Source organism: Octopus bimaculoides, chromosome 4 (genome assembly GCF_001194135.2).
Source record: "Octopus bimaculoides isolate UCB-OBI-ISO-001 chromosome 4, ASM119413v2, whole genome shotgun sequence".
NCBI lineage: Eukaryota > Metazoa > Mollusca > Cephalopoda > Octopoda > Octopodidae > Octopus > Octopus bimaculoides.
The window spans coordinates 135806842-135813099 of NC_068984.1; positions in this window are offsets into that span (position 1 = coordinate 135806842).

Consider the following 6258-nt stretch of genomic DNA (forward strand, 5'->3'; position numbering starts at 1 on the left):
TCCACATTATATTAGCTTCAAAGGAAATATACGGTCATACAACTCTGCTCTATCTTTCACATTTATGAGTGCTCACATTGTTGACCCACAAGGACGAGGTCCATTCTGCCTCAGAGTACACGGCCAAGATTAAATTAATTGTCACTCGGAGATATCCCTCTGCGCATCATCTTGAATGATATTTATGTGTGTTTGTGTGTTTGTGTGTTGGGATGTGTTTATGTGTTGGGATTGTGTGTTTGTGGTGGGGTGTGTGTTTGTGTGTTGGGTGTGTGTTTGTGCGTTGGGTTATCTTTTATGTGTTAGGGTGTGTGTTTGAATGTTAGGGTATGTGAGTGCTGGTGTGTGTGTTTGTGTTTAATACGCATTTAAAGTAAACTTTCCTACGCTCTAAATCAACAACAGTAAATATGAAATGAAAATGAATTTCTATCGTAAACATTGCCTCCACTTCATATTGCAATAATTCGGACAATAACCAAATTGTTCTATGTCTGGTATACTATTTTTTCATCACACATTGCTTTTTTTTTATGTTATATTCTTACTGTATTTCAGATTCTTGTTGTTCGACTTGCGATTGTAAGAACCCTTATATTCCGTACCTTATACTATATCTGTTACGTTTGATAGATAATTTCATGGTTATACAAATCAAATCCTTTTACAATTCCCAAAAGGTAAGCAAGTAGAGATAGAACTACCACATCCAGATTACTTCCACTTCTGATTTTATTTCATCTATATATTTTATTGAATTGTTAATACGAATATTTTGAATGCAATATCCGTTTGATTATAACTGATCTTTCAGTGAACATATAGCATAACAATAAGTGGAGTAGATATGAACTTAACGTTTATAGTCACCCTAGGGAAACCTAACTGTTGTATATAATTCAAGTACTTGACTTAGAATCGTAACTAGCGAGGACAATAGCACAAAGGCATTGAGGTGAATGTCATGTCAACCAGTGACATTTTTACTATGCTCCTGCGCACACAAAAGTGACCCAAACTTTAAAACGCTTTCCAAAAAGCCATTCTTTCCAATAATGTCATTGGCAGATATACACGAATCATATAAAGCTAAATCTAAATACACAAACACGCATATATGTATAGATATGTATACACACACATATATATATATATATATATATATATATATATGTGTGTGTGTGTGTGTGTATGTATATATATATATACATGTGATTCAGGTGGCTAGATGCAATTTCAAACCAAAAAGGAAAAAACTTCACCGTCACTAAAAGCGACCAAGTGTGCTGTGAGCTTCAGCATTGCTAGAAACAAATCATAGACTGTGCGCAATCAGCCACTATTTCCTATGATAGTTTCTATAATACTGACAGGTGTGAGCTGAGCTTCATTACTCGTGACAGACTGAGCCTTATTGATAAGCATAAATTTCTATACCAAATTTGCATGCTAATCTAATGCAACACGCTTACGGTGAGGCGGTTGTCTCCCCTGTCAGTTCAAATATAGAACACGTACTTTCTGTGAATAAAGAGTCTGAGTCTACGACTCTTATTTCTAACAATGCTGGTGTATATGTGTGTACGTGTATGCGCCTCATATACACATATACACACACACATGCACTCACACATGTATCCCCATATACTACACGTATATTCATACAAAAATACATACACATACACACACAGACACATATTATGCCCGTATATTCACAAACACGCGCACGTTAGGTATACAAGGTAAATATATATGTGTGTATATGCGTGTGTGCATACAGGCACTCCTACATACGCACATATGTGTATATATATATTAGTAATTTGTCTCCCTGATTACTCCTTTTTTTGCAATGTACTGATTATCCATAATTTCGGGGAGTATCGTGCATACATTTTCGTAGCCACTACATCCCTAAGTATGTTGTAATTTGTGCTTGGCTAAGAAGATCTAATAAGATCGAAATAGACCTGCAGTTCTCTTTCGTACACCTCACACTGATTGGAGTAGTATTACTCATCAACTGTTGCATTTTCAAAACATAATTACTCATAATTAATTCTAATTTGATATTTGTTGCTCACTACTTCGAATATCCTATCACAAGCGTAACTGCTGTTCTTCATGCATTTGGCTTATATGCATAATTAACCTCACTGACGTAATTTTTATAAAAATAGGCTTAAGAGGAAATTTAAGTATATTTTAATTCTGTCACTGCTGTCGTTTTTGTTGCGTTCCTTTTTTTTCTTCTGTTAGTTTTCGATCATCCTTTCATCGTTTCTTCGACTTTTTTTTTCATTAATTTTCTCTTTTCACACTTTTTCCCTTCTTCATCTACTTTTCCCACGTTTTTTTTATCTTCCTTTTCTATGTTTTCCTCTGTTCTATTTTTCCTCTTCTTTTTCACATCTTATCAATATTATTGTATCAAATTCTCTTTTAGTTTTCTTCTTTCCTTTTCCTTCTTTTACTTCTTTCCCAACTACTACTACTACTACTACCAGCAGCAGCAACAACACTACTACTATTATTGATATCACTAATACTACATTTTCTTCTTAAATATTTTGTATTTTATTCTTGTCTACCTCGTTTTAAATATTTTAATATTTTGTACATACGTTTAGTAGTTTTCTTTTTCTGATATTTTCGTTTGTCTTCTTTTCATTTCTTGTTGTTCTTCTTCTATTCCTTCTTCTTCTTCTTCTTCTTCTTCTTCTTCTTCTTCTTCTTCTTCTTCTTCTTCTTCTTCTTCTTCTTCTTCTTCTTCTTCTTCTTCTTCTTTTTCTTCTTCTTCTTCTTCTTCTTCTTCTTCTTCTTATTATTATTATTCTCCTCCTCCCCCTTCTTCTTCTTCTTCTTCTTCTTCTTCTTCTTCTTCTTCTTCTTCTTCTTCTTCTTCTTCTTCCGTATGTTCTTCTTCATTAACGTCATATTCTACTTCAATCTTCATTCTACTTTCAACAATAATTTCCTACTTCTTTTGCCATTCATATGCTTTCATTTACTTTTTCTACCTTTTGTCATTAGTAATTTTTTTTTCTTTCTTATTCTCTCTCTTGTCTTTCATTTTTCCTCTCCATTTCTTTTTTTTTCACCTTCAGTGTTCTGTATTTTACTGTCATCTAATATTTTGTTATTTATTCTTGTATTTACTAAATTCTTTCCCATTTTCTTCATTCTTTAGAGACAAAGACTTTGCAATTGGGAAATTCGATTAGAGATGACATGAAAAGGAGGAATTTAATATAGAACAAAATAAAAGAAAATGACATTATGACAAGCAACATAACAAGTAAAAAACAGAAACAACGAAATTAATGTTTAAAATAATTAGGTTTTCCAATTTCTCTATGCGTTCATATGTGTAGAATGTGTCTGTGCATGTGTCTTTGCGTGTGTGTGCCATGTAAAGGGTCTGTCAAACAGATTTAATTATAGTCTATTTGCAGTAAAGAAACATGAATACGAAACTGTTGTTTGTTCACAACTGAAATATATTGAAATGATTCCATATTTGCCGATACCTCAAGAATTGTTTACCGAAATGCCTTCAAGAGTAATATGGCTTAAAAGTTTGTCTTTCTGAATAGGCTCATTGTCTTTAATAATATTCAGTCTGACTGCAATTCATGAGGAACCATGATGATTACATCTTCAACTCTTATGAAATTTGCTGGGATCATCCACATTAGTGGTACGCATGTTATTCGTAGCACAGTGTGTCTTGTCGAGGAATCGCAACTGACAAACACTCCATCATCGTTTTGACAGCATAAACAGAATATTTTAATGAGGGAGATTTTGCGTTATTGCTTATTATCCATGTATTCGTATGCACTCCGATCCAGTATACGGCTCTTATCAGATTGTGTCCAGTGGATTGGTCTTCAAGCAAATAAATTACGTGACGATGGACATACATAAATACATAATGAAATTAATAAGGCCTTGGCGCATCGTTGTTCAAGTTCTTTCTCTTAACTCAATATCCCATTAATATTTTAAACCTTACTAGCATGTTGTCTTGGTGCAAATAGTAAAACTCTTGTGTAGTTATAGAATGAAGTTCGATTTCTGTAGTAGTATGTGCAAAATGCTTAACGGTATTTCGTTCGTCTTTACGTCCTGAGTTCAAGTTCCGCCGAAGTTGCCATTGCACTTCATCCTTTCGGGGTCATTAAAATAAGTACTACGTGAGCACTGGGGTTGATATAATCGACTTACCACTCTCCTGAACTTGTTGCACCTGTGCCAAAATTTGAAACCAATATTTTAATCCCGATGATTTTTTAATGAATATATTTAAATTGTAAGCATTGTACTCTTGTTAACTATTTTATTCCTTAGAATCACCGTGGCTACATGACCTACTGTATCCCCCTTGATATTTGCTGGTTTGTGAACTCACAACATCTCCAAAGAAATCCTACCTTTATAAGTACTGTGTGATCAATCTGAAACAAGTAATATTTATGCCTCTTTCCATCAGACGTCCTAGATATAAGGATATATTTGACATATTAATCCTTGACGCACAGAGAAATAATTTTTAAAATCACAAATTCTAAACTATTTCATGCGTAGTTTGATATGCAAATCAGATTTGCATGTCAAACCATTAAGAATTTAAACATTTCAATTAAAGAAGGTTAAATAATGTTTAAATGTATATATCCTTAAGGATTGGCGTTTTAGTCGATGCATCTTAAGAGGTAATTAAGTGAACATAGTGGAGAGCATGTAAATTCTAGGCATGACTGTACGGTAAGTTTCTCTTCCAAGCACATGTTAGTGAGTTCAACACTATTGCGTAGTACCTTGGGAAAGTGTCCTCTATTCGCGCCTCTGGTAAAAATCATCTTGTGAGTGCTTTTGATAGCCGGAAACTGTCAGAAACACATGTACATATATGCATATGTATGAGTGTAAGTGTATGTGTACGATTGTGAATGCGAGTGTGTGTGCGAGAATGAATGTGTGTTTGTGTGTGTGTGTGTGTGTATGTATGTGTCTGTGCGATTTTGTGTGTGAGAGAAAGAGAGAAAAGGAGAGCTAGTTTGTGCTTTTTTCTTTTGTCCCCATTGACAACTGGTCTTTGTGTGCTCTATCCCTTAACGTTGTGGTTTGACGGAAGAGTTTGCTAGAATGAGTACCCGGCTAAAGAATATAAGCAGTGGGGTTGATTCAATCGGCTGAAATTCTTCAAGATTGTGTCCCAGCATGGTTGGAGTCTACTGACTGAACGAAGTAAAAGGTGTATGGTAAAATATAAACGTAGAAATATAAAATAACCAGGTTAGTGTGTTGGTGAGGGAGAAAAATGAATATATTTCCAGCTGTATGTTACTTTAAATTTTTCTTTTCTCCGTAATCAGTGTATAATCCTCACCTGGCATTCAGTCTGTCATTTTTAACTTTCACAAAATTTTGGCGTCTCACCACTGTTTCACATTCTATAATTCATTATTCTCTGCTTGATTTTCCCATTGACTTGGGTGTCCACCCGTCACAGGGAACTCATTTGACTCTTTACTAACTTATATTTATATCGAAATTCATGCAGTATGCTTGTGTCTTGTTACTATCCTAAACTACACTCATATTCCACACTCTGTTCTTCTGTCTACTCGTTATATGGTCCTTCCACATTCCAGCCCGTACATTTTTGTGGTTACAGTGAAGGGATTTGAGTAAGGGATTAACTATGTTGCGCTGAAGATCAAAAAGTGATGAACTCATTTCGAAAACTCTGCAGTGAGCTGTGTCATTGAACAAAGTACTGAATTTCTCATTTGCTTCAGACAAAGAGCGTAAATAAGTACCAGCCAAGTATTGGTGCATCTTTTTGTTATCGGCTATCACATCATTGATGAATAGTTGGATTAAATATGAGAGGAACCAGAAAGGGCATATAACTGCTCTGCCTACACAGACACCTCAATTAACTGGCGGAAGCTTGGTGCACGTTACGAACTCATACACATTTGAGAGTGGCGGATGCTATTATTTTTGTGTAGTCAGTACTATGAGCACTGAAACTCTTTAGTATAGGCTTCTTTTTCCTTTTCCACATTATACTATGTGTATGGTCACTGTATCGTTCTATCTCCATACTTTATATCTCAATATTCGCTTCAGTCTTTGAATTAATTATACCTCAGACTTAACACTCGTTCCTTCGAGTTGTTCGCGTTAAATCCAAAACAGAATTATTATTGTTATGGTTTTTTTTTCGGGGGGGGGGGGGCAGTT